The following is a 26,634-nucleotide window of genomic DNA, read 5'->3' as shown; positions in this document are numbered from 1 at the left end:
ATTGAGGCTATATCTTAAGTCTGAAAATTTTAATAAATATCTGAGAGCAATTTGAAATGTGAAGTCCTGAATCAAAGAGAACTGAAAGGATTTTTTGAAAAATAAAAAAGGTTGGTCAGCCATACCATCTTTGAATCTTCCTGGTGATACCTGGTGACCAGGACAGGAAGAGCAAAATTTTAAGTGACGTTCTTCAAACTCCTCATCCTCATCCTCAATCTAGTTACAAGGGGAAAACAGACATTCTAGTGGCCAATCAAATGTCTCCCCTCAACTCCCACTATGTGTGCATGGCAAGTCTCATCAGTCATGTCCAACTCTTTGCCACCCTATGGACTGTAAGCTGACAGGTTTCTCCATCCACGGGATTCTTCAGGCGAGAATACTGGAATGGATTGCCATTTCCTACTCCAGGGGATCTTCCCAATCCAGGGATTAAAGCTGAGTCTCTTGCATCTCCTGCCTTGGAAAGCTGGATTTTTACCACTAACACCACTCCGCTATAAAGATTATAAAACCATAAGAGACTGACAAAGCTCTCTGCTCTACATTAAAGGTCAAAACTTGCTATCCTAAACACTAGGGTGTTTGGGTGGAATGACAGGAATGATGGACTTCCTAATTTGAGAATATGTACACTCACAGGGTCAGGATGGGGAGCAGGGTCTTAAAAGATGAATCCCATCCAAGGATAGTATTCAATGTACTTAGCAAGTGGCATCACACAGGCAACAGCCTATTAGAAATTGCACTGGCCAAAGCACCAACTCTGGGACCAAGAAGCTGTCTGATGAGCCAGGAATTAACTCTTTAGCTCCTTTTTTTCAATACAGCAAACTTTGTGCATGTTCAGTTATGTCTGATGGCTTGCAACCCATGTGCTCTAGCTCCTCTGTCCATGGAATTCTCCAGGCAAGAATACTGGAGTGGGTAGCCATTCTCTTCTCCAGGGATCTTCCCAATCCAGGGAATAAACCTGGATCTCCTGCATTGCAGGCAGATTCTTCACTGTCTGAGCCACTCTAACTTTAATCATGTCCTTTTCTAATTATACCCTGGTCTCCTCTGGATGGATAAATTAGATTGGAATATGCTCTAATGTCTTCAACCTGCACATTTAAATCAGTGTCACTTTAATTTTCACTTGTGAATGTGTGTGAATAAGATTATAAAATTATTAAAAGGGTAAAAAACATAACAGAAAGACAGGCTTATGGGTGACACCAATCACAATGACCAAGAGATACTGTCTTAATTATTTTAAGAAAAAGCAGATTCCCTTCAATAGACTTCTATATTCTATATATTCTATTACACAGTAATTCTTCCTCTTTTTTCCTTTGTAGATTTTCATTTTTAATAAAAGTCTTATTTGAAAATTTCAGAAAGGATTACAACTAAAGAAATATAGTTTTTACTTCCTATAATTAATGAGTCTAACATTGTGTCTCTGGCTTGTTCTCTCATTCCTCATGTTATTCTTTCTTCTTCATCTTACATGTCTCTTTTATCTGAATCTGTTTCCTAGTAATCACTTGTTTTTTCTTAAGATGAAGTTCACATAACATAAAATTCACCATCTTAATGATTTTAAACTGTACAATTCAGTGGCGTTTACTGTACTCATGATGTGTGTGCATCTCTATCTAATTTCAAAATGTTTCGAGCATTCCAAAAAGAAATCTTATACCCATGAAGCAGTCACTACCCACTTCCCTCTCCCTACTCCCAGACCTTATAAACCACTAACTTGCTTTCTGCCTCTACAGATTTGCCCATTCTGGACATTTCATATCAGTGAAATGATACAAGGAATGGCCTTTTATGTCTGGCTTCTTTCATTGGACATAATGTTTGGAGATGCACCCATCTATCAGTACTTTTCTGTGGCTGAATAATATTCCACTGTATGGATATACCACATTTGTTTATCCACTGCCTGGTTGCTGGACATTTGTGATGCTGGGGCTGGGAGTCTGTAAACCAGCTTCCAGAACTCCCCACCACAATCTGTGAAACTCCACCAAAAAGGGGCACTAGAAGAAGACTGAAAATCTGGAGGAAAAAAAGAAAGAAACTCGTTCATTCCTGTTTCCTTTTGATTTCCCATTTCTTCCCAGCACCATCCTACCAACACCTTTGAACCTCAGAAGCAGTATATTTTTTGTACCAGGAGAAGCTGAATTCAATTGAATCCAGTTTGCGGGGCTTTTTTTTTTTTTTAATGCTTGCAGACTAGTCCTATCAAATTTTCTGGAAGACAAAAGGACGCTCTGTCTCTCCTCACTCCTCAAAGGTGTGGGTCCCAGCCCAAGAAAGTTCCTCCTCTAAATTTCTCAGTTTTAGTAATTCCAAGATTTTCCTTCATTTCCCAACCCAAGAACTGATAGATTCTTGCTAGTGCTCCTTTCTGTGATATCTTGTTTTATTGAAGTATGTATGTAAATATATTTGTGTGGGTGTTAGTTGCTCAGTCACGTCCAACTCTTTGCAACCCCATGGACTGTGGCCCTCCAGGCTCCACTGTCCATGGGATTTTCCATGCAACAACACTGGAGTGGGTTGCCATACCTTTCTCCAGGAGATCTTCCCAACCTAGGGATTGAACTTAGATGTCCTGTATTGCAGGCAGATTCTTTACCGTCTGAGCCACCAGGGAAGCCATATATATATATATATATATTTATATATGCATACAGCCCTATATATATTCATATATATTTATGGATTCACATATGAATTCATATATAGAGAGAGATTCACATATATATATGGATTCATATTTTTTTTTCATATTCTTTTCCATTATAGATTATTTCAAGATACTTATATAGCTCCCTGTGCTCTAAGATCTTATTGTTTATTTCATGTACAGTGGTGTGTATCTGTTAATCCCCAATTCTCAACTTATCTCTCTCCCTCTTCTCCCTTTGGCAACCATAAATCTGCTTTCTATGTCTGTAAGTCTATTTATGTTTTGTAAATAAGTTCATTTATATCACCTTTGCAGATTCCACATGTAAGTAACACGATATTTACCTTTCTCTGTCAGACTTGTTTCACTTTGTATGATAAGCTCGAGGCCCCTCAATGCTGCTGCCAGTGGCATTATTTCCTTCTTTTTTGTGAGTCACTAATATCCCAGTGTGTATATCCACCACATCTTCTTTATCCATTCATCTGTTGATTTATTTATTTAGGCTGATTCCATGTCTTGGCCATCATAAATAGTGTTGCAATCAACACTGGAGTGCATGTGTCTTTTCAAATTAGAGTTTTCATCTTTTCTGGATATATGTCCAGGAGTGGGATTCCTGGATTACACGATTCCTGGATCAAAAACTCTAGTTTTAGTTTTTGAAGGAAACTCTATACTGTTTTCCATAGTGTTTGTACCAGAGCACATTCCCAGCAACAGTGTAGCAGGGTTCCCTTTTCTCCACACCCTCTCCAGTATTTAGGATGCCATTCTTATCAGTGTGAGGTGATACCGCATCATAGTTTTGATTTGCATGCCTCTAATAATTGGCAACACTGCGCATCTTTTCATGTGCCTGTTGGTCATCTGTATGCTTTCTTTGGAGACATAGTTTATTTAGGAAATTGGGTTTTCCTTCTGTGCTATCTTAGTGCTCTTTGTTTGCTTTTTCAATTTTCTAATACTCTCTAACAATTGTTTACATTTAATTCTCGCTATTAAAATAATGGGAGTGGCTCTGTCTCCTGACTGGACCCTGATGGATACAGTTCCCCAGCTAATTGCCTGCTGGCCCTATTTCTCTCCAATAGGAATGGAAGTTCTCAAAATTGCTGCTGAGAAGCTGGTTTTCCTCAGTGGGAAGCCAGCAGCCACTGTGTATTAATACATTGAGAAATCTAATCTCATGCATTCTCCTAACCCTTGTGTGAACTGGTGTGACTAAAATCTTCAGGAAAAGACATCTGAAGAATAGCAAATTGAAAAAGACATAGAGTAGATTAGTGTTATCCTGGCATGGAGGTGGGAGCAGGGATTGACTGCAAACAGGCATAGCGGGATGTTTTGGGAGTAGAGTGTGTTTTAACACTGGATTGTGATGATGGGTCCATAAATTTACTAAAAATCATTGGACTGTTCACTTCAATGGATGAATTTCAGATATAAATTAAAGCCCAATAAAGCTATTTTTATCATCAGTCTTTTAAAACTAACATAAAGGATCTTTGTGATCAAGGTCTATCATTGAGTGAGAGGGTCATTTAGACCAGGATGCTCACTCATGAAAGACCTCAAATTTAGATTTCCACAGTTATCTTCAAATCAAATCTGACATATAGTCACAGAAATGCACTGAGAAAATTCGAAGGACATGTCCATTCCCAACATTAATTATTAAAATATAACCACAGTTTTGTAACTGTAGGTCTCTCCTTATCTGAGCTATCTTCAACATCTCGTAAATACATATTAATGGCATGGGATTGCTCTCTTTGCTATCTGAGCTGAATTCTAAGGTGTTCCAAGTCAAAGACATACAAGGGAGGCTACAAGAGTTAACACTTACTAAGCATCTACTATGGAACATGGACAAAATTCTTTGCTTTACATCATCATTTAAGCTTATTTTACAATAGCAACACCTATGTGATGGGCTTCCCTGGTGGCTCAGACGGTAAACAATCTGCCTTCAGTGCAGGAGACCTGAGTTCAATCCCTGGATTGGAAAAATCCCTTTGAGAAGGGAATGGAGACCCACTCCTGTATTCTTGTCTGGAGAACTCCATAGACAGAGGAGCCAAGTGGGCTACAGCCCATGGAGTCGCAAAGAGTCAGACACAACTGAGCAACCAACACTTTTCATGTGATGGGCATTCCAATGCAAACATTTATACAGAAGAAAACTGAAGCACTTAAAAGTGAAATAACCTGCATAAGATGATGTACTCAGTAAGTAGGCAATCCAGCTTTTTGCACATGAAATGACCTTTTCATGAAAACCTTGGTGCCTCTTTCAGTGAGGCATTTCTGAGGGCTAAGAGAGACCTGGACCTTTAAATGAGCAAGAATACTAGTTAAATCAACTTAAAAAGCACATTATTGTTTAAGATTGTATGAAATATGAAGTTCAAAGTCTTTAAGAAGGTCTCAAATTGTCGGTGACCCACAATGTATTTAACATAATATTGAAGGTAGGTATTTCCCCTTAGTTTCTTTAGGTTCTTTTTTTGTAATGCTATATAGATAGATAGATAGATATGCTATATATATATATATATATATATATATATATATATATTTAATTTTCACAATGTTGAGTTGGTTTCTGCCATACAACAATGAGAATCAGTCACAATTACACATATATGCCCTCCCTCTGAAGCCTCCCTCCCTTCTCCCCATCCCATCCCTCAAGAGAAAAACTAGTGTATTAGCACATAGATACAGAATCTAGAAAAATGGTATTGACGAGCCTATTTGCAGGGAAGGAATGGAAACACAGATGCAGATAATGAACTTGTGGACACAGTGGTGGAGGGAGGGCGTGGGACAAATGCAGAAAGGAGTATCAACATATATACATGATCATACAGAAAACGGAGAGTTGGCAAGAAGTCTTTAGGTTCTTTTCATTCAAATGCTTGGCAAACCTTTACATCATGTTGTTTTATAGCGTTCTGTGCTGACAAGCGTATTCTGAGAAAATACATTTCTTTTATTCCAAACCTATAAAAGCAACACTGTGCATTTTTGTCTTTGGTAGTCCCTGTGGTTGTGACTATGTATTTGAAGTTGCTGCTCTCCCGGGGTTGCCTAAGCCAAGATGATCAACTTCAAAAATACATCTGAAGACAAAATGCATCTTTTCAATTGAGAAAAACAACAGAAAGTATAAACAGTATATTTTAAAAACACATAATTTTTTTTAATTATTAAGGGAATTTTTCAGAGTTTGTTTTGTCTTTTTTTTTCTTTTCTTTGCATTGAAATGAACGCTGCCATATTTTAAAAGAGAAATAAAATAAAATAAAAACTGCTTGTTTTTATTTTATTTTATTTTCTACTTGTGGTTCAAGTCCAGCCATGACAGAATTTTCAACAGAAATTTGAATATAGATCCCTAATCCCAATACTTTACAGATATCATGAATATTTTTTAACATTTTACCACAGAAAAATGATATTATCTTAGGATAGATAGTCCATAATTTGATTTAAAATGTTAAAATGAAATCCCCATCTGTGGCTAAAGGCTAATGGCCATATCCACTTGGTGCTTTGATTCTCGAAAAGGTCACTGTGACAGAATTGCCATGGTCTACAAAAGTTCACATTATCCACCTTGGGTGAGGGACATCACGATGCAATAGTTGGTGAGGCTCAACTAAGGCTATTTCCACTAAAAAAATAAATAACTTTTTTAATGAAAATACTGTCAAAGGTTACCTCAGAGAAGTTGGCTAAGGAGTTGAAGAGACAGACAAAGGAATTTTTACTTTTCATATTCTATTATTCTGTGCTTAAATTTTAATGAGATTGCTAAAACTTTTATTTTATCGTGGGCATGCACCACTTTGTTAATGAAAGAAGTAATTACTTTTAAAAAGGATTATTTCCAAAGAAGAAACAAAAAATGACTCAGGAAGAGTCACATAATTTTTAAAGAAATTTTTCATTACAAGATGGGTAATGCAACCCCAGGAGACATACGCTCCCTGGGGTAAAATTGCAATTACCAATAAAAGCAAAAGAAGAAGCAGTTTTAATGCCTAGAGGAAAAAAATACAGAGTATGTGGCCTGTGGCTTTTAAGTAAATTGGTGAAATTACAAGTACACACAGTAAGATGAGGAGCCTGTGTCAGAGTATAAGCGAACCCACAGCTTCCATCTACAAAAGAATCTTGCTATGGAAAATAAATAAATCAAAGGAGTGGAAAAAGTGTGTTTGATGACTAAATTGATTTACACTCTGATACAAATTGGTCTCAATAGTTCGGGCACCAGAGACCTCACTCTGAGTAGCTCTGGAACCTACAAACAAAGAAATGGAAAAAAAAAGGTTTAGATTGTGAGTCAGCTGGGGCTCAATGGAGGACACAGAAATCACTCTAGACATTTCAAGTAGGAAAAGGACTTAATACAGGAATTCTGTGCACACAGAAATGTTGGAAGGCTAGAAGCATAGGTGTAAAGTCAAAGAGGCACCACTTAGTTGAAGAACCTCCACCATAGCTCCAATCCAGAGATCAGGAAGCTTTCCTCACTGCCCCTACCACCTCTGCTTATTAACATTCATGGAGCTGATGGCTAGACAGAGGACTGCTGAGCCTGGTCAGTGCAGTGACCTCCAGGGCCCAGTGAGCTTGCTTGACAGCTAAAGTGAAAGAAAGAAAGAAAGTCAAGTCGCTCAATCATGTCCCACTCTTTGCAATCCCATGGACTGTAGCCCACCAGGCTTCTCTGTCCATGGGATTTTCCAGGCAAGAGTACTGGAGTGGGTTGCCATTTCCTTCTCCAGGGGATCTTCCTGACCCAGGGATGGAACCCAGGTCTCCTGCATTGCAGGCAGACGCTTTACCCTCTGAGCCACCAGGGAAGCAAAGTGACCTCCATCTCTCTTCTGCCTCCCAAATCTCATACCAATGTACCTAAATGAAACAATCTGTCTTGCAACCTTCCCTGGCTTCAAGGAAGTCTGGCAAAAGTAATCATTAGCTTTTCAGTCCCTGAAGAATAAGAATATTTGTAGAAGAATGTAGGAAGAGAAGGCAATGATAACTGACCGTACCTAACCTGGTAAGAGATATTTTGTAAAAATGAGTCTTCAAACACATGAAGGGCATTATTGCAGAAGAAAAACTAGACTTATTCTGAGTGCAGCTGAGAGCAGGCTAGAACACTTAATCTGCCCTGGTGTATCTTCCTAAATGGGCGTTCTCTGGAATCTACATCTTTGGGTTGGGACAACTTCTGCTCTGAATATGTTCATTCTGGGGCCCAGGCTGAAGGGGCAATGGCTATCCAGGGAATGATCAGCTCATAGAGATCAAGCCAAACTACACAAGCAGCTCACAACACATCTACCAACATTCCCTTGTCAAAAGCAAGTCACATGACCAAGTTCAATACCAGTGGAAAGTATTCTCCACCCACAATGGAATACCACTGAAATATTACACAGCAGAGGGATGTACTATTGCAGGGAAGTCAAGAATTGGGGCCAGTTATCCAATCTACAACAATTTCCAAAGTCTTTTCTAATGCTACTGCTTTGCATTCTGTAATTCAATGACAGAGATTCATGAAAATATGTGAACTACTTCAACTCTCCAGTTGCCCACTTTCTTGCCCTCAAAAGACCACAAATAATTAATGTCAAACTGATCCTTTTCTTAACCCTTTGTATCTCAAGGGGAGAGTTTTCTGTCTCTAACCAAGACCCATTTTCAATCTCTCCTCTAAATTTCAACCCCCAATCTCAGAGACTTTGATTCATCCCTATTTCCTCTTCTCCTCTCCTAAATCTTCACCCTGGCTCCTTACCCAACACACATCAAGCATTTGGCCTATGATATTAAAAATAAAACCTCTCTCATGGTCTTATATCTCTGCTTGCACTCTGCAGCACTTTCTGAAATCCGGCCCAAACTACTCACACAAAGAACAAAGACATATTCACCAAGTCTGCCATTTATTGTTGGAGGCTTGTGGTGAGGCACAAGAAATAGCATTCCTGTTCCCTGCCTGAGTTCCACATCACATGAGAAAGATGAAGCTAATGTTGAAGAAATGTGGCTTAGTTGTGAGAGCCAGAAGCACCTATTGACTTCCCATGCCCTCAACACCAGCCAACGTGAGGACAGTTTGAGTCTGCAAGGAACACACACTTCACCCAAGTTTCTGGCTTAGTGTTACAGGTAAAAGAGGAAGGAGAAATGTACAAACCCCATCCTACTTCTTGATTAGTTCTGTTAATGGAGATAAATGGACCAATAGCAACAACCTAAGACCCGAGAAAAAGATGCAGAAATAGTTGTAAAGTGTCTGGGTAAATTGTCCTTCATGGAGACTAGAGGACTGGAACAGAACCCTCTGAGAGCTACTTTACAGGTCTTTAATTTCATTGAGTTCTCTGGGATATTTACAGTATTGTTCCTTCTGGAATAAAGCTTTTATCCACTTAACTTCTCAGTAACCCTCATTTCTAGGTTTTCCTCTTAATACTCTGAGCCATTCTATTTGATCTCTTTAACGGGAGTGATCATGGGGATACTTCCTGTTTTCCAATTCTGCAATGTCCCTTGGAAATCCCATCCACTCCTGTAACTTTCACTGTCACTCATGTGCTAGAGACCCATATAACTGGGTATTTATCTGCCTACCAGACATTTCACCTCAAGGATGACCATCTATATCTCAAATACAAATGTCAGAGCAAATCTGTCATCTTTTCCCAAAGCAAGCTTTCTCTTCTATTGTCTCTGGCTTTGTGAGTGGTACTAACATTCACCCAGCATCTAGGTCAAAAACTTTTAACATCCTGACTCCTCTCTCTTTTCTCCCCATCTGCCCTCTCTACCACATTAGCAGGTCCAATGAATTTCATTTCCTAAATATCTTTCAAGTCAGCCCCCCTCCCTCAGCCTCCATTTCTACTAGCCCGTGCCTTGGTTGGAACCCTCGTATCCATTCAAACGTAATTTACTGTAATAGTTCCTCAACTATTACACCCAATTTCAACTTCCTTAAGGTGGACCTCTTTTGCTTGAGGTTGTTTGTTCTCTTTTATTTTTATTTTCTTTTTTCCCAGTCTAACAATAATTACCTCTTCCTTTTTTAGCAGCATGACAATTTGCTAAATGAATATAAGGTGCCAGCATGTTTTCTTTTAAAAAATTATTTTAAATCCATGATGTGTGTGTGATGTATATGGCAGATCCCCGACAGTGGAAATATTTGAGTAACCAGAACTGTCTATTGTTTAATAATGGTGGTGAATAGAAATGATACAGGATATGTTAAGGGTGAGAGAACTTTTTTAGTTCCAACTTTTTTAGGCCCAATAAAGGATTTCATAATAAAAATTAAATACGTCAAACCAGATGATCAATGATTCTCTACCTTCTTCTTCTTTGTCACTAGTAATGATTTAATATCCTCGGGGCTCAACTGCACAGTTTCTGTGGGTTTTCTTACAGGCAGACATGGTTCCTTTGAGTAGAACTGTATCTGTTACAATATCCAAGTTAGTGAAACCCACTCCATAAACTTGTGCTATACAAATCTGTGCTTTCATCTCTGTAACGCCCCCTGAAACACTTTTCTATCAAAGTAACATTTACCCTAGATGTGTTGAAACCCACCAAACATAAAGTACTCACTTTAGTCTGTCACACACTGCTTCCTCCACCTTATATACTAGAAGGAAGTCCTTTGGTTTGAAAGCTTTTCCAGTGTTTGAGAAAATAAATCACTTTCAAGTTCCGGGTGAATATTTTCAAAAGCATTTTACAAAGAGTTTTAATGACACCACTGTCTCTCTTCCCCCAGCCTCAGCTCAAACCTGATTCTGAGCTCTTTAAATTCAGTACCAAGCTTAGATTTTTAGACTGTAAGAGGAGAAAAAATTTTCGTTTCCATCTCAATCCCACCTACTCACTTTACAGCCGAAGAGACAGAGACCAGGAAAGAGCAAAACAGTTGCTCAGGGTCTTGATGTGGTTGACATGACTGAGATTTATTTCCCTAATAGTCTCAGGATTTTGAACAGCAGGGGTTTCTCTGACCCTCGGACTCTGGCACCTGTCTCGCCTGATGCCCTGGCTTCTGGCGCTATCTCAGCTGCCACTCATGATCACCCATAAAAGGCCACCTGTGGCCTCTTTTCCTTAAATCTGAAGAGCTCTCTTCAAGCCTTTCTCAGAGAAAGGAGCCGTTGTGGGTGAGGCTGGGGAATTTCTGCTAAGGCTGAGCAGTGAGCCACTGTTTCTGGTGGCTTATACCCCTTATCAGAAAGAACAACCTGGTGTAAATAGATGTTGCCAAAGCCAGTGGCTCAGAGAGGCAGCTGGTATCCAACTTGAAATATAAGTGACACTCTGGTGGCCTAATGTAACTGGGAGGAAGGGGGGTGTCGGTGGGGGATGGAAGATGATAGCATCATAATTTTCTCTTCCAAAAACACAAAAATAAAATGATTAATCCCCCCATTCCTTTTTGGAAACCCCCCTCCACCCCGTACACACACAACAATAACCACTACCTGTCAAGGCTGTATATTATCACCCTGCTTATTTAACTTCTATGCAGAGTACATAATGAGAAACGCTGGGCTGGAAGAAACACAATCTGGAATCAAGATTGCCGGGAGAAATATCAATCACCTCAGATATGCAGATGATATCACCCTTATGGCAGAAAATGAAGAGGAACTAAAAAGCTTCTTGATGAAAGTGAAAGTGGAGAGTGAAAAAGTTGGCTTAAACTCAACATTCAGAAAACGAAGATCTTGGCATCCAGTCCCATCACTTCATGGGAAATAGATGGGGAAACAGTGGAAACTGTCAGACTTTCTTTTTCTGGGCTCCAAAATCACTACAGATGGTGACTGCAGCCATGAAATTAAAAGATGCTTACTCCTTGGAAGGAAAGTTATGACCAACCTAGATAGCATATTCAAAAGCAGAGACAATACTTTGGCAACAAAGGTCCATCTAGTCAAGGTTATGGTTTTTCCTGTGGTCATGTATGGATGTGAGAGTTGGACTGTGAAGAAGGCTGAGTGCCAAAGAATTGATGCTTTTGAACTGTGGTGTTGGAGAAGACTCTTGAGAGTCCCTTGGACTGCAAGGAGATCCAACCGGTCCATTCTGAAGGAGATCAGCCCTGGGATTTCTTTGGAAGGAATGATGCTAAAGCTGAAACTCCAGTACTTTAGCCACCTCATGTGAAGAGTTGACTCATTGGAAAAGACTGTGATGCTGGGAGGGGTTAGGGGCAGGAGGAAAAGGGGCCGACAGAGGATGAGATGGCTGGATGGCATCACTGACTCGATGGACATGAGTCTGAGTGAACTCTGGGAGTTGGCGATGGACAGGGAGGCCTGGTGTGCTGCGATTCATGGGGTCGCAAAGAGTCAGACACGACTGAGCGACTGAACTGAACTGATTCTAGCCAGCTATCATTTTGAGATTTTGCTATATGTTTACATCTATTAATCTGGGGACATGGGACAATGACATAGTGTGATTTCCTCTGAGTATTTGAATATTCCCACTTTTTCTAGAGTCATCATCTTTACTTTGTATCCTAAACTATAAGGAATATACATGAAACGCTGAGATTGCAAGAGTTAGCCTTCTTCTTGCAGCAAACAAGAACTGCAAGTATTCATTTTCCAATTCTTTTTTCAGTCACCCAAGAAGACCAAGCAAGGTATAGAGCCCAGCTCAAAGAATCTATAAAGAAGAATGCTATACTATTACACCATGAAATGTGAAATGAGGTATACCTGGAGGCAATGATGCCCCCATCACTGGAAATAATCAAGTAGGGAGTGAACAAATAGTTGATCAAACCTTTGTTAAAAGGGGTTGTTAGCATCCAGCCGAGGGTTGGAAGAGACGGTCTTTCAGTTGCCTTCGAACGCTGAACTCCTTAGGCCCAGTTGTGGTTATGTGCTGAGAGCAGTTGGAGCAGTGATTGGAAAGTAGACTACGGATGAAAATGGATCAAGTGTAGGACAAGCCTTCGTGGAAGCTGGTAGGGTGGATTCCAAGGAGACACCAGCTCTACAAATCAAAACATCAAGGCAATAAGTCCTTGCTTTAGTCAGTATTTATCTTTCAGGTTAATCTGCCTGGAGGTTGAACAAAAAAAAGAATTAAGCGCTCCTGGCTGTCTTCTCCATATACATAATCAATTAAGCAATGCAAGTTAGATTGGTGTCTGGCTGCATAAAAATTGACTATTGGGGCTGTTCTTTTTCAAAGAACATCCAAAAGGCAAAACGGCCTAAAGAGCTTGTAAAAAGTCATTATCTTCTTTCTGAGAATCGAGTACAATTGTAGTCAAGGCGAACAATTGTCACTGAACTCGGCAGCAGCCAATGGAGAGAGCCTACTTGTGTTTGTGAACTGACTAGTTAATACTGTTGCAAAGCATCATTGATCCTAGACAGTGTGAATGAGAACTAGGCTGAATACTTTTACTTCTTTTTCCTTTCCCATCACAAACCAATAGTTTGGGAATAAATGGACATCATTGTTTTGTAGGTAGATACTCCATGTTATTTGAAAAGTATCCCTCTCACTAAACAACTTCCTTCTTTCACAGAGAAAACCTGGCAGATAAAACTGGTTTCAGAATCAAGGCCTGTGATCCAAGAGAAGGTCATCTAATATAACAAGGGCCAAAAATATTCATGTAGGCCAGGAACAGGAGTCATGCATTTGTAAATAGCAGGGGATATTTTATCATTGACATGGTTCAGAATTGCTAATGCATGGTGATAATCAAGTAGATGAACTTTTTGTCAGCTTTTTGATAGATTATCCTTCTCATAGAGACAAATGATTGTTTCATGGCCACACTAGGTCTTCCCCCATCCATGATAAGACACCATTTGTGAGCATCTTCCAGCCCATCTCCCTCATAATATCTCTCTAACATACCTCCTTTTAAAGGAATATCCCATATCTGCCTGCTGGTCCTCATAGTCTCTTACTTTGCTAACTGGTATAATGAACAAAAAGATTTGAGAAGTGGAAGAAGCCAAAGATAAGCCAGGGGATTTTTTTTTTTTTAATTGAAAAGAGATACACAGTTTAGTTCAGTTGCTCAGTCATGTCCAACTCTTTATGACCCCGTGGACTGCAGCACACCAGGCTTCCCTGTCCATCGCCAACTCCCGGAGCCTACTTAAACTCATGTCCATTGAGTTAGTGATGCCATTCAACAATCTCATCTTCTGTTGTCCCCTTCTCCTCCCATCTTCAATCTTTCCCAGCATCAGGGTCTTTTCCAACGAGTCAGTTCTTCTTATCAGGTGGCCAAAGTATTGGCTTTCGTGAAATGTGGATGAATGAGTGAATGTGAGTCTATCTACCCTTTGGATCCAAATGACATTTAAAAATTACTTTAGAACTTTCTGATGAGACCTAGAAGCCCAGAGACTTGGCATCATCATTATTGAAGGCACGTAGGCTATCTGACTCCATGCAGAGAAAATTAAAATAACAAAACCAAAGATCTTATCCATTAGGAAATGTGTATAGTGCCAATGCTCTGATATTAATCTTGCTCACTCCTAATTTCTTCAGATCCCTCACATCAGAGAAGTTAAGATCTTCCTTTGCCTTATCTCTGAATAAATTAAATTTCTGATTAGAGCCAAAAGATGGTTTTACATCAAGCAGGTTTTAAAAATGAGAAAAATTCTTGCAGGAGGCATTTCAGAACTGACTCCTCATCTGCGACAGGACAGTTATGTGACTGACCTTTACATTCAATAAAAGATCCAGAGCCCAGACTTATTTTTCTTCTCAGGGTGCTGGGGTGAGAGTTCTGGGAGCCTTACCAAATGTCCCATCTATAAAATCTAGGATAAATTTTTTTTTTTTAAGTATGTCATTTTCTACCACTTTAGCCATTAAATTATTATTACACATTAAGAACTGATCTTTTTGGCTCTAGGACTTAACCAGTTCCTGCTTACTTTTGTAATCAGATCATTTAGATGGATCAGGGAAGAGTGAAAAGATTTAGAAGAGATAAAAATAGCTTCACTTCTGGGATAACAGTAGTCTGAAGGCGAGTCATAGGGTTGACATATTAAGAATAGCTCTTCTCCCAGGTTCTGAGCTAAAGGGATGCTTTCCAACTATGGAACAAGAAAAGACCATAGAAAGGTATCTTCAAGGAAACAGACTTCCTAGTGGCACTGCCAAACACAACTTCTTTTTGCCTTGGTTCTCCAGGGCTAGACAAAAAAACCCTCCCCTGATCCTGAGGGCTTGTCGATATCCAAAGATCAAAAACAGCTTGCCTGTGGATCAGTCTGGAGTGTGGTCAAGTAACCAAGGTCATCAGCAAGTCTTAAAAAGTATTTTATTTATTTTGATAAAGGGCATCAAATCTTTTTTGGAAAGATCATAATAAGCAAATATTGGTCAGTGATGTCATTAACCCAATATTCATGTCATTAACACAAAGTCAAACAACAGGCTTCCACAGACAACTGAGAGGTCTGAGCAAATGGTCAATGAAATGGTGTAACCTTAATGAAAAAGACAAAACGCAAGAATGGAATACAAAGATTAAAAAAGCCCTTTGTAGGCAATCAGAGGGCTTAGGTATTTGGACAGTTGTTCACACCAATACATAAGGCAACGTAGGGAAGAAAAAGCACAAACGAGGGAAAAAATGACACTCAATAAAACAGCAAGAAATAAAGCAGAGAAATTTCACATTTAAACACTAAGTGTGACTCTAATGACGCTTCATATACTAAAAAGAGACCTATGGACCAAGATTTTACCAGATTCTAACAAGGGAAATCAGTGGTTTAAAAGTCATGCCTTGAGGTAGGCCTAAGTAAACTAAGTTTTTTTCTAAGTATTTAGAAAATCTGCTTAGAGCTCATTCTTTGTGTCAATGTATTGTTCAATTAACCCTTTTGTGTCTATGATGCTGCTGCTGCTAAGTCACGTCAGTTGTGTCTAACTCTGTATGACCCCATAGACGGCAGCCCACCAGGCTCCCCAGTCCCTGGGATTCTCCAGGCAAGAACACTGTAGTGGGTTGCCATTTCCTTCTCCAATGCATGAACATGAAAAGTGAAAGTGAAGTCGCTCAGTCGTGTCCAACTCAGCGACCCCTTGGACTACAGCCTACCAGGCTCCTCCATCCATGCAAGTTTCCAGGCAAGAGTACTGGAGTGGGTCGCCAGTGCCTATAGTCCCAAGTTAAAGGATGTTATTCAGCTGTGAAAACAGAAACATTAAAAAAAAAAAAATCCAACCAAATCTATTTGAGCCTGGTTTTGGCGCCTTGGCAGCAATAATGGAGACAAGGATTTTGGTTAACAGTTACACTAGTAAATTTCTTATGTCTGAACTCAAATCAGGGTTCCTCAACCTCGGGGCTTTTGAAATTTTGAACTGGACTTCCCTATGCATTTTAGGATATTTAGAGTATCTCTGACCAATAGCACACATGCGTGTGCACACACACACAAACACACACTCACCCAAAAATGTCTTGAAGGTGGGGGGAGGGGGAAGAGGGCAGTCAGAAGTGGGAGAGGGAGGCGGGCAGGAGACAAAATTGTCCCTGATTGCGGAACACTTAGACTAAATCGAAATTGAGCATTGCGTAACATGTAACGGTGATAATTGCTGCTCCAAATGACGATCATGGGGCATTTCAAGTTTAAATTCTTGGGCTTATTAAACTCTTCAGATGAAATTTCTTAAACGGTCCTTGATTTTTGCAAATATCATTACATATTTGCATGCAGGCAGTTAAAGTCAATTTTAAATTATCAATGTTGAACGAAAACCCCCAAATTTCCCTGCCACAAAATGAAAGTATGTGCAGATGCAAGTGAAAGAAGGGCGTGACTTTCATCTGTTTGTGTGTTCTTTAAAAAATAAATATATATATATATATATATATGCACATTCAGAAAAAAAAAAATTCTGTTCACTTTTTAGGGCACATTACAATCTACCCTTGTGACTGTGACAAACGCTTCCTTCACTGTTGGAAATAATTCAGACAGGCAAAGGAAGAAATGGGGCCAGCGCTCTTGCTAGCACTTTGAATCTATGTAAAGTTGGATTTAATCATTTATTGATTCATACAGGTTTCCCACATACTTCCCAGAGCAATTTCAATAGGGAGGAAAAAAAAGAAAAATACCAAAACTACTGTCCTAATGGCAGTATCATTTGCAGTGATCAACTACCAGTCATATGGTTTTGATGAAAAATGCCTTGTAGAGAAGAATTCCTGCAAGAAGACAGAATACCAGTAGTTACCTTTTGACATTCAGGAAAAAGAAATTGTGATTACAGTTTCCTAAGTGGCCAAGTTTGTGGAGGAGTATCCATTCACAGTCCCTCCAGGGTTACTCTGCCACTATCTCTTTTTCAGTTTTTGAAGGACATCTGAGTCTAAATGACTTCCAAGTTCATTTTAGCATCACTATCCTTAGACCTAGGTGGTCACATAGGTGAGGCTGTTTGTGTCTTGCATGACATGAGGAAGTGACAATGTTTTATGATATTGAAGCCTGGGACCTCCAAGGACCCTTTAATTTGAATGTCCTTGTCCCCATGACCTCTGAGGTAGCCACACATTTTTCACTGACCAACATATAAACCCTGAATTCTTCATTCTGCAACCTGAGGTTGACGGTGCACCAGAGTATTTGGAAATGGCATTTGTAATTGGTCTCCTTGGCATTTGACTGCCTTCCTTCCCAACTGCTTTTTGACTACTTGTCTTGCCCAAGTTACTCTTTGCCTTATAAGACCCTCAGGAAGAACCTTGATCATACTCTAGTCATAGATGCTAACCTTTCCACTAACCACTGAGTGAATCTACAAATCTTTATCTTCCCTTTACGAACAATAAAAAGTCAGGAATCTGCTGTCAATAACAAAATATCCAGAGATATGCAGTCTAGATCGATTCAAAATTCTAAATCTTAAATCATCTGATTTTTACTATACTTTATGGACGATGGTATTTTCCAAAGCTAGCAGCAATATTTTTCATCCCGCATACACTTTATTTTTTAATTGGAGTATAATTGCTTTACAATGTTGTGTTAGTTTTTGCTGGACAACACGTGAATCAGCTATATGTATACATAGATCCCATTTTTCCTGAGCCTCGCTCCTACCCTTGACCTCCACATCCCAATACTTCAGGCCATTGCAGAGCACTAAGCTGAGCCCCCTGTGCTGTATAACAGCTTCCCACTAGCTAGCTATTTCACACATGGTAGTGTATATATATATTGTAGAAGGAAATGGCAACCCACTCCAGTGTTCTTGCCTGGAGAATCCCAGGGACGGGGAAGCCTGGTGGGCTGCCGTCTATGGGGTCGCACAGAGTCGGACACGACTGAGCGACTTAGCAAGTGTATATATGTCAATGCTGCTCTCTCAAATATGACCCAGCAATCCCACTACTGGGCATACACCCTGAGAAAACCACATGCTCTTTTAAAACACTGCTACTTCCTCCACCAAGGTAAAGTCTGCGCCCTCACCTCTCAAACCTGGGCAGGCCCTTGTGAGTGCCTCACCAAGAGAGTATAATGAAATAGACACTTTGTGATTTTCAAGGCTATGTCACAGCCTTTCTGCCTGTCCTTTTAGGATACTCACCCTTGGGAGCACCACGCTATGAAGAAGCCCAAACAGTCCATGGAAAAAGTTCTGTGGAGAGAAACTATGGACCCTGGTCCACAGCACTGACAGAACTTCCAGCTGACTACCAACACCAGCTGACCATACAGGTGACTGAGCCATCTTGAAAGTAAATACTTCATTCCCCCAGTAAACCTATGGTGATGGTTGGTGATTTAGTCACTAAATTGTATCTGACTCTTGCTACCCCATGGACTGTAGCCTGCCAGGTTCCTCTGTCCATAGAATTTCCCAGGCAAGAATATTAGAGTGGGTTGCCATTTCCTCTTCCCAACCCAGGGATTGAACCCAGGTCTCCTGCATTGCAGGAAGATTCTTAACCACTGAGCCACCAGGGATGCTCAGCAATAAACCTATGCATGTGTGTATGGTTGCTTCAGTCATGTCCAACTCGTTGTGATACTATAGACTGCAGCACACCAGGCTCCTCTGTCCACGGAGAGTCTCCAGACAAGAAAACTAGAGTGGGTTGCCATGCCCTCCTCCAGAGGATCTTCCTGACCCAAGGATCAAACCCAGGTCTCCTGCATTGCAAGCAGATTCTTTACCACCTGAGCCACCATAGAAGCCCCTGCTGCTGCTGCTGCTGCTAAGTCACTTCAGTCGTGTCCGACTCTGTGCGACCCCAGAGACAGCAGCCCACCAGGCTTCCCCATCCCTGGGATTCTCCAGGCAAGAACACTGGAGTGGGTTGCCATTTCCTTCTCCAGGCATGAAAGAGAAAAGTGAAAATGAAAGTGAAGTCGCTCAGTCGTGTCCGACTCTAGCAACCCCATGGACTGCAGCCCACCAGGCTCCTCGGTCCATGGGATTTTCCAGGCAAAAGTACTGGAGTGGGGTGCCATTGCCTTCTCCGGATAGAAGCCCCAGTAAACCTATAATTGACATGATACAGAGGAGGGACAAGCCTGAGAAGAGACCATTTAAGCTCCACCCAAATTGCAGATCTATGAGCAAAATAAATGATTTAGTGACTTTAAGGAAAAGTGAAAAGTCAAGTCACCCTGTCATGTCTGACTCTTTGGGATCCCATGTGCTGTAGCCTGCCAGGCTCCTCTGTCCATGGAATTCTCCAGAGTGAATACTAGACTGGGTTGCCATTTCTTACTCCAGGAGATCTTCCCTACCCAGGGATCAAACCTGGGTCTCCTGCACTATAGACAGATTCTTTACCATGTGAGCCATCAGGGAAGCCCATTTAAGTGGCATTAGGCCACTAAATTTGGGGGGTAGTTATGCAGCAAAGGATAACTAATATATACCTTATTATGTCAAGAATCAGCATATATGTTTTAGACAGAATGAATTTCAGGAATTTATCCAGACAAAATTCTTCAACAAGTGCTTAGGTAAATATTTTAAAACAATGTTTATTATAAGCCTGTTTATTTTAGAGAAAGATGTTTAATCTAAATATCTAACAATTTAAACTGTCAATATACGGCACATTGTGTGATACTGGAGCATTATCTGAAAAGATGACATTTGAAGTATATTGAGATAAAATTTTTTCAAGGATGACCATACAGCAGGGGTTTCTGTTTCATTCTATTGAGTGTAATTGACATACAATATTATATTACTTTCAGGTGTACAACATAATGATTCAAGATTTGTATACAGTGTGAAATGTTCACAATAAGTCTAGTCACCCTCTGTCACCGTACAGTTTTCTTTTTCCTTGTGGTGAGAACTTTTCAAATTTATTTCCATACAACTTTCAAAATTACAATCAATATTATTGACTATAGTCACCACGCTGCACATTACATTCCCATGACATTTTTTTTTCTAACTCAAAGTTTGTATCTCTTGATCCCCTTCACCCATTTTTGCCTACCCCCCAATAATCCTCCCCTCTGACAACTACTAATCTGCTCTCTGTATCTCTGAGTTTTGCATTTTCATTTATTTTGCTTTTTTTAGATTCCACATGTAAGGAAAGTTATACAATATTTGTCTTTCTGTCTGACTTATTTCACTTAGCACAACACTCTCAAGTTCTATCCATGTTGCTACCAATGGCAAGATGTTATTATTTTTATGGCTGAGTGGTGTTTCATTGCATATATATACACCACATCTTCTTTATCTTCTTTATCTATTCATCCACTGACGGACACTTCAGTTGTTTCCACCTCTTTGCTATTGTAAATAATACTGTAATGATCACAGAGGCGCACACATCTTTCCAAATTAGTGCCTTCACTGTTGGATGGATAGATATTTATTAATGCTATATCTTCTTATTGGATTGACAACGTAATCAATATAGTATGCTCATCTTTGTCTTTTAATAAACTCTTTGTTTTAAAGACTTTTGTCAGACTTCTCTGGTGGTCCAGTAGTTAAGAATCTGCTTGCCAATACAGGGACACAGGTTTGATCCCTAGTCCAGGAAGATCCCACATGCTGTGGGGCAGCCAAGCCCATGTGTCACAACGACTGAAGCCAGTGCACACGAGAGCCTGTGCTCTGCAACAGGAGAAGTCACAGCAATGAGAAGCCCACGCACCGCAACTAGAGCAGCCTCCACTTGCCACAATTTGAAAAAGTACAGTAAAAATTAAATAAATAATTTTAAACATAATAAAGTCTATTTTTTCTGTTTTAAGTATAGCTACCCCAGCTTTCATTTGGTTTTCATTTGCAAGAAACATCATTTCCCATTCCTTTACTTTCAGGCTGTGTGTGTCCTCACATCTGAAGTGAATCTCTTACAGGCAGCATATAGATGGGCTTTGTGTTTTTATCTATTCAGCCACTCTATGTTTTTTGGTAGAATTTAGTCTGGTTACATTTAGAAACATTGATAGGTATATACTTACCAGGGCTTCCCAGGCGGTACTAGTGGTAAAGAACCCACCTGCAAATGCAGGAGACGAAAGAGATGTGGGTTCGATCCCTGGGTGGGAAATACCCCTTGGAGGAGGAAATTGCAACCCACTGCTGAAGTGACTTAGCAGCAGCAGCAGCAGCAGTACTCTTGCCTTGAGAATCCCATGGATAGAGGAGCTTAGCAGGCTACAGTCCATGGGGTCGCAGACAGTCAGACATGACTGAAGCAACTTATCACACACATACACGTACTTATTACCAACCTGTTAATTGTTTTCTGGCTGTTTTGTAGTTCCTCTTTGTTCCTTTCCTCTTTTTTTGCTCTCTTCACTTGTAATCTGATTACTTTCTACAGTGTCTGCTAGATTCCTTTCTCCTTATTTTTTGTGTACCTACTATAGGTTTTTGCCTTGTGGCTACCATGAGGCTCATATGTAATAGCCTATAGCCTTTTAACTTAATATCAAATTAAGCACATTTTAACTTAATAGCAAGTTCTAACACATAAGTTTGAACACATTCTAAAATTTTCATTTCATTCCCACTGCCCCAGGTTTTATGTTTTTGATGTTCCATTTTATATCTTTTACTTTGAATATACCTTAACTAATGATAGTTACAATTCTTTTTTGCTATTTTTGTCTTTAAACCTCCTTACTAGCTTTAATGATATTTATCTACAACCTTTAACATACATTTATCTTTATCAGTGAGATAATCATATCCATAGGTTTTCTTGTTACAAATTAGTGCCCTTTCTTTTCAGCTTAAAGTAGACTCTTTAACATTGCCTGGAAGGCTGGTTCACTGGTAATGAGCTGCTTTAGCTTTTGCTTGTCTGAAGAGCTCTTTCTCTCTCCTTCAGTTCTGGATGGTAGCCTTGAGGGAGAGAGTGTTCTTGGTTGGACTGTTTTTTTTTCCTTTAAGCTTTCTGAATATATCATTCATTCTCTTCTGACCTGCAAAGCTTCTGTTGAGAACTCTGCTTATGTCTTATGGGAGTTCCTTTGTACATAATAAGTTGTATTTCTCTTGCTGCTTTTAAGATTCTTTTACTTTTGACAGCTTAGTTTTAATTAGTCTAAGTCTCTTTGGGTTTATCTTGCTTTGAACTCTTTGGGCTTGTTGGATCTAGACATCTATTTCCTTCCCCAGGTTAGGGATGTCTCAGCCATTACTTCTTCATGTAAGTTTCCTGCCTGTTTCTCTCTCTCTTCTCCTTCTGGGATCCCTATAATGTGAATGTTATCCCACTTCATGTCCCATGAAAGTATCTTCACTCTTTAAAATTCTTTTTCCTATTTGCTTCTCTGTTTGAGTTCCACTGCCTTGTCTTCCAGATCACTAATTCTTTCTTCTGCTTTATTTAGTCAGCTGTTGAATTCCTCTAGTTTTCCATTCAGTTATTGGATTCTTCAGCTTTGTGATTTTGTTTTGGACATTCTTATATTTTCTGTCTTCTTGTTAAAATTTTCACTGTATTCATCCATTATTCTCCTGAGTTTGGTGACCATCTTTATGAACATTACTTTATGAACTCTTTATCAGGTAAATTACATATATCTATCTCATCAAGGTCGTTCTGGAGTTTACCTTGTTCTTTTGTTTGGAACACATTCCTGTCTCCCCATTTTGCTTGAGTCTCTGTGTTTGTTTCTATATATCAAGCGAAGTAGCTATCCCTCCCAGTCTTGAAGGGGTAGCCATAGACAGAAGATGAACCTTATTGTTTAACTTTGCCCTAACTCTGGTTGTCATGTGAAACTTTGTGATTCTCTAAACAGCCTGATTTATCCCTGATAGGTCCCAGTTGCTGGTGTTGTGCCAAGATCTATGAGCATTGCAGAGGGAGGTATCCTCAGTCAACAGGGAGTTTCAGGCTCATCAGAAGCTAGACCCTCAGGCAGCAGCTGTTAAGGTATGCAAATATATACTGCCCTGTGGGACCACAATTGTTAAACCCTGCTTTTCTCCCATCCAAGAGTCTGGAGGTGTCCCTTAGTGACAGCTACAAAAAATCAGAGCTCCAGTTCAGTGTGTGAGCTACGTTCTGGGAAGTACAGGAAGCTACAGCAAAAGGCCAAGGGTGAGGGCAGAGATGCTGTCCCTATTTGACATTCCCTGAGAGTACTTCTATATCCTCTAAAAGTAGGATAATCATAAGTGTGTCCCTCAGGCCGAAGTCCCAGGATGAGTTCTCAGACCTTTTTCACAAGGAGACTGGGGGAATTGAAGTCCCAGGATGAGTTCTCAGACCTTTTTCACAAGGAGACTGGGGGAATGAGTCTGCTTTCTGCAGTTCCCTGAGGATAGTAACTTTCTAACAAATTTCTAACAACTGCCCCTCCAAATTTCAGACCCATGGAGCCCAGAAATGCAATCCTCTCGACCTTCAGACCAAGGCCTTGGTACCCTTCTTTGCTGGGACTGGGAGTGGCACAGGGTGGGGCACACCCACCAAGCCAGCAGGTTAAAGGGGAAGTGCAAAAACAGTGCTTACTAGTGACAATGCCAGCAAAGTAGAGAGCAAATGCAAAATACCATACTCTCTAGTGCCTCTGTCCCCAGAGAGTCCCAACAGACTCCTGATCCTCAGGCAGATGCTTTAAGATTTGCAAATAAGTCTCTTTCCCATATAGTCTGGGCGCCTTTCAAATTGCTGCTTTTGCACTTGGTCCTGGGTTAAGTGAGTCTGTGTTTGAGCCCTTAAAGAGCGGAATCTCTCCATTCCCTACAAACCTGTGGTTCTCCTGAACAGTAAGCCCTATTGGTTTTCCAAGCCAGACGTTTGGCATGAGGGAGGTCATTTCTCCAATGCAAGTCCCAAGAGTCGGGGCCTGATGCGGGGCCCAGAACCCTCACTCCTCAGGGGGCTCCTCCCTACTTGTGATTTGTAGGTTGCCACGTTGGGGGTCAGGTTTTTGATAAGACTGTGCCACCGCCTTTCCTATGCAGCTCACCTCATGGTGACTCTTTATTCTTTGTTGTGAAGGAGCTGTTCAGCTAGTGTTTAGGTCTTTTTCAGAGGGAATCGATCTATATTAGCTGTAGAGTTGCTGTGTCCATTGAAGATGAATTCAGGACTGTCCTACATCACTGTCTTGAACTGCTAGTCCCTAAACAGTAGTTTTTAAAACAGTATGCACATAATGATTCAACTTTTGTAATGTGACTGTGTGTACACTTATATATTTAATATATGGGGAAAATTGTTAAGATCTATACTCCAAAATACACTTAAAGTTTACCTCTGTATGAGGGCGAAGGAGTGATTTTATTTTTTTCCTGCTCATTTGCATATTCTAAATTTTCTTATTAAATGCAGAATGCTGAAATAACGTTTAAAGACTTTAAGGAAAATAAAGGATTTCTCTTTATAATTTTAGTGTAAGAAAAAGGATCATATCAGGCCATTTCTGCTTATTGTTGTGTTACCAGGAAAAGGATCAAAAACAAATTTCTCTTCTTTCCAAAGTAGCAACTGGCAGGCTAGGGGCACGAATGCCAACAGAGACATTTTTCTGTGGTTGAAAGGTTAGGAGCTGGCAGCAAGAGCAGCAGCAATAACCCTGGCACCTCGTGTGATTCTTAAAATCGTCTGTCATCACGGGGAGAGTGAGTCAAGCGACCATTCCATGTGGAGGGAAAAGTTAATTCCTTATGTCTGAAGGGCAAGTTTGGACAGAGCCTTAGATGGTCAAAGAGAAGAAACTGGGTCCCCAAAGAGGACAACTTTGCGAACCCAATCTAAAACATTTAAATCCAGCTCTCAGGTTTTCTCAATCACGTGCACACGTTCCGCCTTGTTGAAAAGCCCTTGTTTCCTTTTCTTCTGATGTCAAATAGTGCAGTGAAAACCGTGTCATGCCTTTCCCTGGATAGACTAAGGGTCTGTAGTGGTAATGCATCAGTGCATAAGGACTTGGAAGAGTGCTTAAGATGTGTGCAGGTGAGGTTGGGGCTACAGGAATGTCCTATTACCAGCCACTTGAACTTGAACCTGAAACTTTAAACTCATGCTCTTCAAGGGAAAACAAAAAAACTGCATTATTTAAATGGCTGCATCATATAAACAGTTCTCATGGAAGTGGCAGCTCATTCACTTTGGAATGAAAGGAAAAAGCTGCTGCAATAGCATTCCTCTATCCTCTCCCCTTCTGCTCCTCCAAGAGAGATTCCTTATTAGTTATTTGTGGTAGAATACAGAACGTTTTCATTTTCCTGCTTCTACATAGGCTGCAGTTTAGCTCAAACCATCTGACCTGGGGTTGCAGCCCATCCTTGGGGACTTGGCACAAAAGATTTATAAATAAAATTGGTCTAAGTACCTCATATGGGTCACAATGAAAGGGGAAGCCTGAATGTTTAAACAAAATGCATTACCTGTGGTAGGCTGCCTGCCTGAGTGATTATCATAGAAGAAGGCTCAACAAGAAGCCTGAAGAAGCTAACCCAGGTTTTCCCAAACACAAGTGGGAGTCCAGGGTTTCTAATTTGGAGGGGTAGGATAGGAGAGAAGATCAGAGAATGGCACTGTGACTTGCTTATTGAGTCTAAAGTAGCCTGAGTAGTTACGAAGTACTGGGCAAGCAATACACAAATTTCACAAGGAAGCTTTGAATGCTGCAGACTTGGGGTTTTACTCTTGTTCTACTTGCTGATATGCAATTATATGCTAAATATTTCATTCTTATCCTGGGTGATGTGTCAACTTGATTGGGAACACTGAGTGCCCAGACTTTTGGTGAAATATCATCCTGGGTGTGTCTGTGAGAATCTTTCTGAATGAGATTAACATCACTTGACAGATTAAAGCAGATTGCCCTCCCTAAAGCTGGTGGGTCTCATCCAATCAACTGAAGATGTGAACAGAACAAAAAGTCTGTAAAAGAAAGAATTCCTCCTTCCTGACTACCTTGAGCTGGGACATTTTCTTGCCTTCAGACCCAAATTTATACTACTGGCTCACAGGGCTGTGGACCAGACCAGACTATGTATATTTATTTCACTGGAGAATCCTAATACAACCTGCTTTTTCATCCATAATTTGTGTTAATGCTTATCTGGTTAAGACCTCTGCAAATGAAATCAATGAAATGTGTCCCATCAGCTCTGGTGTACAGTTGGCACACAATACATGTTGGCTCTCCCCCTAACTTATACTTGCCTGTGAGAAGATTTGCTTGCTCCCCTTTTTAGTAAATCAGTTCCCTAAGATTATGCTGAGGTCATTGGGTATGTATCACAGTCCACAGACACAGGTGTGTAATAAACATTTTATTTCCTTTATAGCAATTTGACTCAGACCCCAGGCACACATAGCACAAGACTAAAGGCATATTCTCAGTACAGAGATTTTCTCTCCTCTCCGGGGA

This window comes from Bos indicus, chromosome 8 (assembly GCF_029378745.1).
Source record: "Bos indicus isolate NIAB-ARS_2022 breed Sahiwal x Tharparkar chromosome 8, NIAB-ARS_B.indTharparkar_mat_pri_1.0, whole genome shotgun sequence".
In the NCBI taxonomy this organism is placed as follows: domain Eukaryota; kingdom Metazoa; phylum Chordata; class Mammalia; order Artiodactyla; family Bovidae; genus Bos; species Bos indicus.
This window is presented reverse-complemented; position numbering follows the sequence as displayed.